Source organism: Alexandromys fortis, unplaced genomic scaffold, assembly GCF_014885135.2.
Source record: "Alexandromys fortis isolate MF-2015 unplaced genomic scaffold, M_Fortis_MF-2015_v1.1 scaffold_8_9099976_23576923, whole genome shotgun sequence".
NCBI classification, from domain to species: Eukaryota; Metazoa; Chordata; class Mammalia; order Rodentia; family Cricetidae; genus Alexandromys; species Alexandromys fortis.
Genome location: NW_026067899.1, coordinates 63,572 through 76,468, shown reverse-complemented (window position 1 = coordinate 76,468; position 12,897 = coordinate 63,572). Strand labels below are relative to the sequence as shown.

Sequence of the window (12,897 nt, the reverse complement as noted above, 5' to 3'; positions counted from 1 at the left end):
CCTGAAACTCCCTCCTGATACTGTTTTGTAGTTTCTGTCTTTATTTTCCCATGCCCCTACCCTGGTAAAAAGTATTTATGTTGAGGCTGGTCCTCAACAGTGTCTGAAGAGGCTATTATATACCAGGGCCTCATCCCAGCCCCTGGCACCCATCTCTGGAATTCTGGGCAGGAAGCTCCATTTCAAGCCCCCTCCCCTGGGAGTTGCCTGGTCCAGACTCCACCTCTGGGAAAGCCCACGAAGCAGTGACCCCCTCCCCAGAGAGGTTCAGGACCACTCCCACAGGCTACTTAAACTGTCCCCCAGAGAATGTACATGTGCTCTCTGGGTTTAGCGTGGTCTCCCCTTTTCTCTCTCTTCCCCTTGCCATGTTTTCTCGTTGCCACCCGGGAGCACTGCATTAAACATGGGCATCTCTTATTCGGTCTAATTTGATCTGATTGGAATTACCTGCATCGGCCAAGAGGCTCGTTCTAGAAATATTCTTAACAGAGGCCAGAAGAGCAAGTCAGATCCTCTGTAACAGGAGTTTTGGACCATTGTTAGCTGCCACACGGTGCTCCTCAGGGAGCACTCTCAATGGCTGAGCCATCTCTCCAGTCTGTCTTGAAAGTCTTAGACAGTGTTGCATAATGCACGTCTCTTAGTAAGCATACAAAAATTTTGCCTTTTTCTGGGTTTTAGACAACTGAGCCAACTGAAGTGATCTTGTGATGAGTGAGAGACTTCAGCGGCATCTTACTTTGGCACCTCCAAGTGGAATCTAATCTCTGCTTGCTGTCGGACCAGAAGCACACACATAGGCTTTGTAAGGTGGAAGGGGGGCATAATTTCTTTATAGTCAGTGATACCTGCACTAGTAACTGTATCCGTTCCCCAGAGGCAATGCCTTTGGAGATTCTTTTGGTAAGACAACTCAAAAGAGCAATTTCCAGCAGCATGGGGCATTACCAGCTAGGAGGTCATCTGGTAAGAGGACACAGAACTATTTTTCCTAAGCTACCTCTAAAGCTGCTGGTCCATCTTGACAAGTCAAAGTGACAGAATACACGAAACGGTACACGCCTTAGTGAACAACAGCAGGTTCAGCTAGTTTTAAAGCCCCTTTCTCTTTTGCTCCTAGAAAAGACAACATCATCACTATGGTATGTGTGATTACTTTTCACCTGTGAACAACTCCTTTTATGCTAATTGCTCTTTAAGCAATCAGATGAAACTAATTAGAAACCCCAATAAAGCCTTATTACAGAATGCACCAGCCAAAGCCAGGCTGAAAAGGGCACAGAGGGTGTGACATGGGAGGTGTGTTGGGGGCAATAGCCAGTGTCACACTGTCTCCCAGGCAAGGACCTTTTTATAGAGTGAGGTCATCCTCACTGTGGTTTGCTATAATGAACACACCTGCTACCAGCTTCTCACCATGTTCACAAGACTTACAATTCCACTTCGAACACCAATAACAGAAATAGCAAAAGAGAAGCCCACTCCACTGGAAGACAAAGAACACTGCATCGACATCCTCATTATCCCTCTCAGACAAACACACTGCCTTTAGAAACATGCCGGCAAATGACCTTGTAAACCACAGTGGAAGTGACAAGAACATTAGGACCACAAGGTTTTGCTGGCAAAGGTGGCATTGACATTTCAGCTGTAGCCTTGTCATTTGGGTGGCTCTGATGACTCAGTCCTCTAGCATGGTACTGGGCAACAAAAGAAGGGAACAGATGATGACAATCAAATGGAGGAACACAGAAATAGGCAGCCAGGCAGGAAAGGCCATTTCTTCTGTGCTCCTCATTTTTATAGTTTAGTGAAACAATACGCCTTTTTTTTTTCTGTTAAAAGTCACCTCACTCTATAGTGCAGGATGGCTGAAACTCATGACCTTTCTGTGTGCTGGGCTTATGAACCTGCACCATCAGACTGAGAGAGATGGTTCTCGGTTTTAAGTTAGTCTCACCAAGATAGTTTACAAATTTTGATCACTTGATATGAAATTTACAATCTTAGTTTTAATTTGATCACTTCTGTTAAAGTGTATACATATATACACACATTACAGATGCATAGATGTAAAGACGTAAAGAGATGCACATCATATCAGCTGTGAACATTAGCAGTAAATACATGAATCTGTACAAAGTCTCCTGCAAACAAAGGTGGGTTATAAAGAAAATAGTAGGGCTTTTAGTATCAATTACCTTCTTGCCCATTATTTAATCAAAGCTAGTCAAAACTGCCTTCAAATTCTTAAGAAAAATCTACAGAGTAAGGTTTGAGTTGAGTTAAGGCACCAACACTGTCATTATGCTGGCCATTTTGATGCAAAAGACTGGTAATGCTGACCTCAGCTGGGAAGAGAGAAGTGTATGGGGCTCTTGCTGAAGCAATTCTGAACACTAGTCAGAGACAGTTAAGTGTCTGGGGGAGAACAAGTCAGAGGCCAGCAGCAGACAGAACCAGGAAGCCATGGGACAGCTGGTAAGGGCCTAGGTGCTGACGACCTTTACAGCTAGCTGCCGAGCAGATAATCACAGGGAGGAGCTGCAGGGGCTGCGCCAGGTGCACCCAACTGCACACCTGTGAACACACAGCATCACTCTGATCAGTGTGACTTTTATTTCAGGAATGGGAAAACTGTTCAAAATTGGAGGAAGTACCATAAAAGTTCCTCCAGATTGACAGTGGCTATACCAAAATAAATAATGTTACCATCCTTAGCTTTTCTGTCCATTTTTCATCACATTACAAGGTATAATTATGTAATTAAAAAGTAAAACAACAGCACAGTACGGTGGAACACGCCCTTAATCCCAGCATTCGGAAGGCAGAAGCAGGCAGATCTGAGTTCGAGGTCGGCCGGTTCTACAGAGAGAGTTTCAGGACAGCCAGGACTGCAAAGGCAAACCAAAAAACCAAACCAAACCAAAATAAGAAAAGGAAAATAACAAATATAAGTAAACCACTTTCCATTTCAAAATGTGGACGTTTAAAGCCTATAGTTTTCATCCTTTCCTCCTGATAGTGTTCCCTCTAAATTGATGGTGCTCAGGTAGAAGAATGTCAGATGTTAAGGGTAGCAAGCCAGCTCAGAAGGACAGCCAAGTCTGACCACCTGACTCTGACTTGGACCCACATAGTAGGAGAGACAGTCCAAACACTACTTTGTTACCTAATACAAATGGTCAGCCCTGAGCGTATACATACAAGTAGTAGTAGACAGACTGGGGAGGTTTATTTAGGAATACACACACACACACACCCAACATATATACGTAGCACATAAATACACACATAAATATAACAACAATTAAAAAAGAGGTCATAAATTTGAGGACAGGGTGGTTTACATGGGAGGGGTTGAAGGGAGGAAAGGGAAGTGGGACAGTATGTAATTATAATCTTGAAAAAGGCTTTCTAAAGACGCTTTATTTTTAATTATTTGTATGCATGTGTGTATGTGCACAGAGTGCCAGGGGCTATGGGGCAATTCTTCTGGAGCTGGAATAACAGGCAGCTACAAACCACTTATCTTCGGTGCTGGAAACAGAATCTGAGTCATCCATAAAAGCAGCATGTATTTGTAACTGCTAAGCCATTTCTCTAGCCCTCAGATCTAATTAATTCACTGATACAGGGTCTCACTATGTAGATGAGCTCAGTCTTGAACTCAGAGATTCTCCCCATCTTTGCCCCCTGAGTGCTGGGATTAGAAGTAGTTGCTACCTTGCTAGGACACTCTCTCTTTAAACTGCACACTCACTTTAAAGGTACAGACTTTTGCTATTACTGAATGAAGTCGGTTATAAATATCAATTAGACCAAACTGGTTGATTAAAGCTTCCCATGCCCCTGTTTTTGGTCTGCTCTATCACTGACAGAATTACTGAAATCTCTATGCTGTGGACTATTTTATTTGCAGTTCAGCTGTGGCTTTATGTATATGGATCCTGTTACTAAATGTATATACACATTAGAATATTAAGTCTTCTTGAAGAATTTTACCCTTAGTTCCAGTGATAGTCCTTGTCTGAGAAACAACTACCACTTAGATCTGGGCCAATTAGCATCCTGTCCTCCTGGCAGGAGCTACTGTGCAGAGATGGACGTGGACATACCATCAGGCAATGAGTGCCAGGCCTTGAGCCTGACAAAACTGTCTCTCTGCAATAGGCCAGTCTGGCAAGACAAAGAGCTGGTACCTCTGCCACCATCCTGCCAACAAAATGATCCTAAAAATAAGCTCAAAGTTGGAAGTTGGGGTTCTGGTGAGAGCATTTTTAATGATGGATTTCTAATTCTGTGACACATTGCCAGTCTGGGTTGGGCTTCCTGAGACTTACAAAGAAAAATCTCACAACTGGTCTATCAAATGGTAAATACTATTCAATAGATCCATGTAGTTAAAAAGAAAAAAACCCAAACCAAACCAGAGGCCCCATAGTCAGCAGCAAAGCAAACCTGTACATCTCCAGGAAAGGATGTCTCTGTGAACTAGACAGCCCAAGCAGAGATGAGGCCAGGGCACAGGTTGCAGGTGGAGTTTTAATAGGAGGAAGAGCACACAGGAAGAACAGTGACAGACTACAGACAGAATGGCAGAAAACACAGCAAACTAAGTATTTGATGGGGTTAGTATCAGAATATATAATAAATTCCTGTCACTGAATAGCAACCACCAAATAATTTTAATTGTAATTATTATTATTATTGGTATGTAAATGTGTGTGCATGCTTGTGCACACCTGCCAGGGCATGCACATGGAGGGAAGGGGACAACTTTTATGAGTTGATTCTCTCTTTCTACCTTGGATTCTAGGGATTAAACACAGGCTTGCATGGCAAGCACTTTTACTATCTGAGTAATCTTGCCTGCACAGCAAAATGGGAGGTACAGTTACAGTAAGGGGGGGTAGATAGGAAGGGGGAGTGCTTGCTACTTAGGGGTGTCACAGGAACTCAAGTGCAGCCTGAAAAGGAAGCATGGTGTGAGCTTCATCTCAAAAAAGAAAAAAGGATAGGAGGCTCGAATAAACATTTATTAATGGAAGATACATAAATGACTAACAGGTACATGAAGAGATCATTTACTATCATTAATAACGAGGAAAATACAAACCAAACTACAATGGGTACCACCTCAAACCAGCTAGGAAGGCTGTTAACCAAAACCTGAGACAAATAATGTTGGTGAGAACGTGGAGAAGCTGGCAAACCTGAATGGTGCTGGTGGGAATGGGAAATGGTTTGGCTGCTACTGAAAACAGCATGGCAGTTCCTTAAAGACTATCCCAAAAGACTGAAGTCCAGATCTCAAAGAGGTATCTGTACCCTCTGTCAAGAGCAGATTTAATATTTACGATATTTTTTTAACAGTTATGGTATGGAAAAAAACCCTTAATAGTCATGGATGGATGAGTAAAAAAAAATGAGTATATAGTCAATGAAATGGTCTTACTTTGGCATTTTTCTTTTTGTGATTAAAAACACTAACCAAAAGCAACTTGGGGGAAAGGATATATATCACTGGCCTATATATCATGGGTCACAGATCTCCGAAAGCCAAGATGGAAACTCAAGCAAGGTAGGCAGCTGGAGGCAGGAACTGATGCAGAGACCATGGAAGAGTGCTGCTTACTGGCTTGCTCATCATGGCTGCTTCACCGGCCTTCTCAAACAGGGTGGCACTGCCCAGTGTAAGCTGAACCCTCCCACACCAATAATTAAGAAAATGCTCCACAGACTTGTCTATGGGCCAGTCTGACAGAGGCAAATCCTCAAATGAGATTCCCTCTTCCCAGATGTGCCTAAGTTTGTATCAAGTTGACAGAAACCAACCAGCACAGGAATGTTTAGCTTTCAGAAAGAGAGAAATTTTTCCATATGATAAATATAAATGAACCTGAAGAATATTGTGCTAAGTGAAATAGGCATGTTCACTGGGACAAACTACACATCTGCATAGGTGTGGAATCTCAAATAATTCAACTCATAGACACAGAGACTGGCTGCAGGGGCCTGGGCCAGAAAAGTGACAAAGTTTTAGCTCATCTATTACTTTGTTTGTGCCATGTTAACAGTGCTATTAACTAATCACCAGTGCCTAGCTAATGACACTGGCTAGTCACCTGTGCCTAAATAATGACACTGGCTAGTCAATGGTGCCTAGTTAATGACACTGGCTAGTCAATGGTGCCTAGTTAATGACACTGGCTAGTCAACCGTGCCTAGTTAATGACACTGGCTAGTCAATGGTGCCTAGCTAATGACACTGGCTAGTCACCTGTGCTTAAATAATGACACTGGCTAGTCACCTGTGCCTAAATAATGACACTGGCTAGTCAACGGTGCCTAGTTAATGACACTGGCTAGTCAACAGGGCCTAGCTAATGACCCTGGCTAGTCAATGGTACCTAATTAATGACATTGGCTAGTCAACGGTACCTAATTAATGACATTGGCTAGTCAAAGGTGCCCAGTTAATAGCACACTTAAATATTTAACAAGGTAGATCTTATCTTCTTCTCACAAAAACAAACAAAATCCCGAAATCAAAACTCTGCCTGAAGCTTGAGGACTCTGTTGTGGATTTCTAGTTGAGCTTTGCATATTTCTTTCTAGCCGCCACATTCCTACAAGCAGAAGCGCGATGTTCACAGCCCCTTCTCATCATGTTCACACACTGAACACTGAATTCTAGGGAGGAGGGCATTAGTAAAGAACTTTAACATCCGTGTTCACACGTACACATCATGTTCTCCTTTTCTTCTCATCAGATTGGTATTTGGTTCCCAAGGATCAGGTGACAATTACTCTACCCTCCGCATGTCTGGCAGGGTGGTGAACATGTAGGAGCTGATCACACACATGTGAGGGATGAGTGATGAGGAGGTGGAGAACATGCCAGGGAAGCTGGAGCAGTCTCCTTTCAGATCTGAGAAACAGTGTAGACAACAAGTTTCAAGACTGTAAGTATGCTTCTCTTGTAGTATGTTTAACAGTGATATACCATGGGTATGTAAGAGTAAATTTTTCTGGGTCACATGGGTGTGGGAGGGAATTCTGCAAGAAGCTGTTTCTAAGACATGTCTGACCCAATGGGATCATTTTAAGAAAAATATTCTAGCAAATATGTGTGGGAAAAATAAAAAAAGAGACAATGTTGTACACCTTCACAAAAGGTAATTTGTACCAGAAAGGCAGTACCAATAAGGAAGTAAAACTGTGGAACGTGGGAAAATAAAACCAGATTACAAAATATCTTAGCACCAATGGAGAGATGGAGCAGTGGTTAAGAACTCTGACTGTTCGCCCAAAGGACCCAGGTTCAGTTCCCAGCTTCCACAGCAGATGGTTCACAACTGCCTTTAATTTCAGTTCTGGGGGATCTGATACCCTCTTCTGGCCTCTGTGTCTCTGTACTTACGTGGTGCACATACAGTAAAGGAGGCACTCACAGAAACACATGAAATAAAAACAAATCTTTAAAAAGCAATGCTTTGTGAGGATCTAGATACAACGCGTTACTTCCGAGTTATGTAGAACTACTCCTGCCCATGAAATGGCTGTGAAGTATAATGTGACTGAGCAAACCACCAGGACCCCTTGCGAAATGCTTCTTTCTGGGTTTTAATAAGAAGCACAATCTTTACGGTCATCTTAAAGATCTAGACTTGCACTTGGAGTATCAGAACCATCAGCATGGAGAGTAAGGCGAGAAGGCTGTGGTGCTGGGGCAGAGACAGCACAGCCTTCCGGACAGCAGAGGCAGAGGCATGGCTCTTTATTATTTTGGGGTCTACACAGCAGAACACTATGCCAGGGAACAGAAGTGAAGTTCTTACAGGGACCACATAGGCGACTTTTCCAACCTCCTAGTTCTGCTCAACAGTCTTTCCCTGTCTGACTATAGAGGCAGAAAGAACCCCAGTATGCACTAATCTGGACTATTTTTGTCGTCTTTGTCCCACATTCAAAGTGAGGAGGGGGGGGTGTGCTTAAGATAAAATACACATTGCAGTTCCTTTAACCTCTTGTTTACAGAAAAGCTACTCCTTTAAAATCTCACGTGGGATACTCCATGTTCATGTCCATAAAGGACCGTACATTACTGCAAAAAATTAACGAGACACTTCAGGCTAACCACACTAATGAAGATGAGGCAGGAGGAGCTGGAGCTTGAGGCCAGCCTGGGCTACATAATTAGTTCAAGGTTGGACTGGGCTATACAGTTACTTACATTCTATCACAAAATTGGGAAAAAAAGGCACAGAAATTAAAACATGATTTTTGTTTCATTTTTAAAAATATGTAAATATGGTTAATATAAAACAATACAGGTCCTCAGAATAATTTTTTTGTAGGGATTTCTTGCCATCATAAAATTTGGTTTGAAAATAACAGGTCCACGATGTCGCACTATGTACTCACTCAGTCCACACTTCTTACACATGTGCCAGTTGCCAGCACTTTACCACATGTGGCAAGAAAGGGAAAGAAGGATGGGAGAGGAGAAAGTGGTGGCATGGCTGGTGGGCACAGCACAAGGGAATGGGAAGGCACAATCACTGCACGTAACATTTCACTGCAGTGAAAAAAACAAAACTCTTAGATACGTATCAAATGGAAGAGCAGAGGGCCTGGATCTGTGTTGTGTCCTAGGAGGGAGAGGCCTCTTCAGTGTGAGTGTGACCACTGCTGCCCTCTGGTTACTAAGCGGCAGGATGCTGTCTGCTCGCCACGTGCTTGCTATATCTTCATCTAGCAGGTTCTGAATCACTAGCCTTATTGCATAAGGCTCCTGCTATGGGATTATCTGAATTATATCACCAATTCACACTTTGGGACTCACGTCTGTACAGGGCAACACTAAATCTATTAATACCTGACATCTCCCCTCTGCATGCAGAAGGCAAGTAGTACATGGAACTAAAATCACCTTAACAAGTACACCAAAGTCATCATAAAGTACTATTCACTCTAAGTTCTCTGTGCAGAGCTAGGAATTCGGTTCTGGGTCTTGCACACACTGGGCAAGTGCTCTACTACTAAGCTATGCCCTAGCTTTATAACTGCTAATATGTTTTTCTTTTAAGTAGTTAAGTTGCCCAGGTAGCCAGATTTCTGTTATTATTCTAGCTCTTCTTGATTTTTGTATTATACAACCTTTTGATTAAGCAACTAATTAGACAAAACCTTTTATAACTCAACTGGGAGGGGATAAAAAATTAAGAGGATTTCATTGTACACTGTGGTACATGAAACACTCAGATATTCTCATGTAAACCCCACTGTGCCTGGGAGCTGAATGGAGTCCCCAGGATCATCCAAGGCTCTCTACCACACTGTAATCTCTACGACTAGGTGGGAGACTTAAATCGCTCTTCAGTATAAACTAATTAATACAAATCCAGAAAAAAATGCCCAGTCAGAGGTAATATGTCATAATAAAGTAATGACTACCATGAGCCTAGAGGGCCAGGAACTTAAGTTTCCTACTACAGAAAGAGGTTAGAGACATTAAGCATTCAGGCCACATAAGCAATGGTACACATCACAAGCAATGCCCCAGGACACATCAGCGCTCGGTGTCCTTCCCAGAGCCTGGAAAGTAGGCTACAATGACTGAGGAGGCGGGGAAGCTGGCTGTTTCTGCTTTGCTTTAGATAATTTTTTTTTTGTGTTTTCTACATGTGGTTATTAGGACAGAGAAAAACTCTTTAAAAAAATTTTAAAAATTCGCTTTATTTAGGGCGTGTTTGTGGGTGCATAGGTACTATGGGGAGTTGGTTCTCTCCTTCCACTTTGTAGGTCCCAGAGATAAAATCCTCCAGCCAGGAGCCATGGAAGTACCTTTACCTACAGAACCATCTCACCAACTCAGAACAGAGTAATTCTTAAAAGAAGTTGATTAGTTAAAAATACATACAATTTTATGTTATTAAATAAAGCATATATACATATTGAAACATCACATGATACCTAATACATATGTACAAATTTATGTGTGAACTAAAAACATAAAAACTATGGGGTAATATGTGATGTTATCATACATTATATACATCTAATGCTCAAGTGGGGATAAACGTGTCTCCTGCAACATTTATTTTATTTTACTTTTTGGTAAAAATATCCAGAATCCCTACCTCTAGCATTTTTGGAATTATGCTAAAATTAATATTGACATCTTACTATACTATAATACAGAATGTGGTATATTTATTTCTCAAATGATAACCTCTCTAGATACAGTAGCCTTTCTATGATGTAAGTAACAACAGAGGTGAGGGGAGGGAAGAGGAGGGAGGAAGAGGTGGGAGCAGAAAAGGAGAAAGTGTTACGTAACAGCAGATTTTTTTTTTTCCTCCTACAAATCTCCAATCACAGGGTCAGCTGCTCCGAATGGCTTCCGCCTTGCTGAATGCTTTCACCTCACCAAAGGTAACCGGTGTCTTGGATTCACCCCCAAAGAAGGGCTGACAGCTGCACACAGCACCAGGCAGCATTACATAACAGGAGCTCAAGAGGCAACCTGTGATGAGGCTATGGCGATGGCGACCTTACTAGGGAGGTACTAGAGAGACAGAGAGAGAGAGAGAGAGAGAGAGAGAGAGAGAGAGAGAGAGAGAGAGAGAGAGAGAGAGAGAGAGAGAGAGAGAGAGAGAGGCGAGCGAGATAGCTACCGGCAGGTCACATGACTGACAATCATCATGGAAACACTCCAGCTTTCCCACAGCAGACCTGACTGCATATGTGGACAAGCAGTGCCCTTCTAAGCCAGCATCTGTGTGGGAGTGAACTCCTGCTGGGGGCTGGAATCCTTTCAGGGATATTCTCTGAAGTCAACTATGACCCTTTCTCTTTTCTTTTTTTAAAATAATGTTACTCCACAGGCACATTTTAAAAATAATAGAGCTATTTATAACAGGAAGAGTTGGATTCTGAGACTCCTGACCTTAGAGATTTTAAACACTGAGTGCCATGTTTCCCTGTCTCCCAGGAGGCTCTTCTAGACGAAGGACAGTGTTGGAGAGCAAGTCTCAGCTGGGCCTCAGCTTCTGCTCCAGAGAGAGAAGTACCCATGTTTTATGTGTTTAAAACAGAAAAAAAAAAAAAAAAAAACCAAATAAAGAAAAAGAAGGACACTGAGGGTAGGGGCAGAGTTTGCACTGCTTGCCCAGCACATGCAAGGTTCTAGGTTCTGTCTCCAGTTGTGTGTGTGGTGGGGTCTTTGTAGTAACCTGGGTGGCAAGGGTCACACTTGATCACACAGCACTCACTTCTTATAAAGCTATGTGAAAAGAACTAAAGATATGATCTGCAGGAGAGGGGAAAGGATATGCTTGTTTATGCAAATTTTTCAAAAGATGTGTTTACTTCCAAACAATACTGACAAAAAATATTTACAGAAACCGACTTAGCACTAAAATGTCAATCCCACAGGCCTGTTTTACCTAGTAAACTAGACTGCACCTCTCTGAAGATGCTTTGGAAGTCCCAGAATTTCTAGAAAATGCAGGTGATTCTTGCTTACAAACTTAATAGCCATTTTAGGGGGCCATTTTCCTTGTAAAGTCCTGTAAGACCAGGCTATAAATCACCAGAGTCCGGTAGCCGACTCATTTGTTTGTCTGTTTTCTTCTGGATCTTAAGAGGCTGAGTTGGTTTACGATGTGGCTAAGACTGGGTGTGCTCGTGATTTCCATCTCCTGTCAAGGTTTGATCAACTCCATTTTAAAGCAAAAATGCCAGTTGAAAAGTAAGGTTCATATGATTAACCCCAAAAGGTATGAAGACTACAATCTATTCCTCACTATAGAAAATGCAGGGTACACTGAGGCATAGTGTTTTTGTTTTTAGCATGAGCAAAACAAAATAAATGCTGGTGTTAAAAATCAGGGTGGTTTATAAAGCTGGGGTGAAGTCACTTGATAGAGAGCTTGGTGCCTCTGATATAACAAATAAATATTTAAAAGATTGAATAAATTAACAGATCAAAGACAAAAATTTCAAGCTCTAACATCTTTTTGTAAACAAATATTCCCATTATAACATCAGCATGAATGATTTTCTGTCTAAACGGAATCTTCTTGAGCCTTAGACAACTTTTAACTATTAGGAAGTTACCACAGAAATGCTGGCTCATCTGCTGTGAAGTGGAACTGGGTCTCCTCACACATGATTTCACTTTGCATACCCCTGAACTAGAATGCAAAGGGCACAACTTCAAGGCCTTATACCATGCAGTAAGTACAGGCAAGATCTGGACACAGCTCAGGCCATCATACATATCACCTTCATAAAAGAAGATTTGGGTACACTGCATAAAACATGCCACAGCAGTAATTAAAAACAAAGGTGAAAGCCAACCCCGAGGAAGTGAAGGGAAGCTGTCAGTCACAGCCTCTACGGTTGCAGGGCAGCAATTTTCCTTTAATCGTGGTCAGTTTATTAACGGAGGGAGGAGAAAAGACAGAAACTATGGGAAAGGCACACCATCTGCTCACTCCAGATGCAACTGCACATGCCTGCCACAGCAAAGCCTTTGACCAGAACCCAACATGTAAGAGCTAATCCCCCTGAAATCGCCAACAAAGGTATTTAGACATACTGCAACACAGATACATGCAATGCCTAACTCATGATTTGGAGACCTTTATAATACCAATCAAGACTTACCAGTGTATACACAGTAATTAAAGGGAACATTACTACAGCATCGGAGAAAAATGGGGCTGGATTTCTATGAGCTTTATTCACCTCTTCCTTAAATAAAATTGGGATGTAGACATCACTTTCCTTGAATAGCAATAACACTGCAGTCAAATCATGCAATTTTTCAAAGGCTTTGGAAGATGAGCCTTTAACACCACACCTTCTAAGTACTGAGTG

The 12,897-nt window shown here is 42.2% G+C and overlaps 1 protein-coding gene across 4 annotated transcripts in view; it reads right to left on the bottom strand.

Moving 5' to 3' along the window:
- Chn1 (chimerin 1) overlaps positions 1-12,897 on the bottom strand; it is an 81,012-nt gene that overhangs the window by 24,871 nt on the left and 43,244 nt on the right. The window lies entirely within an intron of this gene.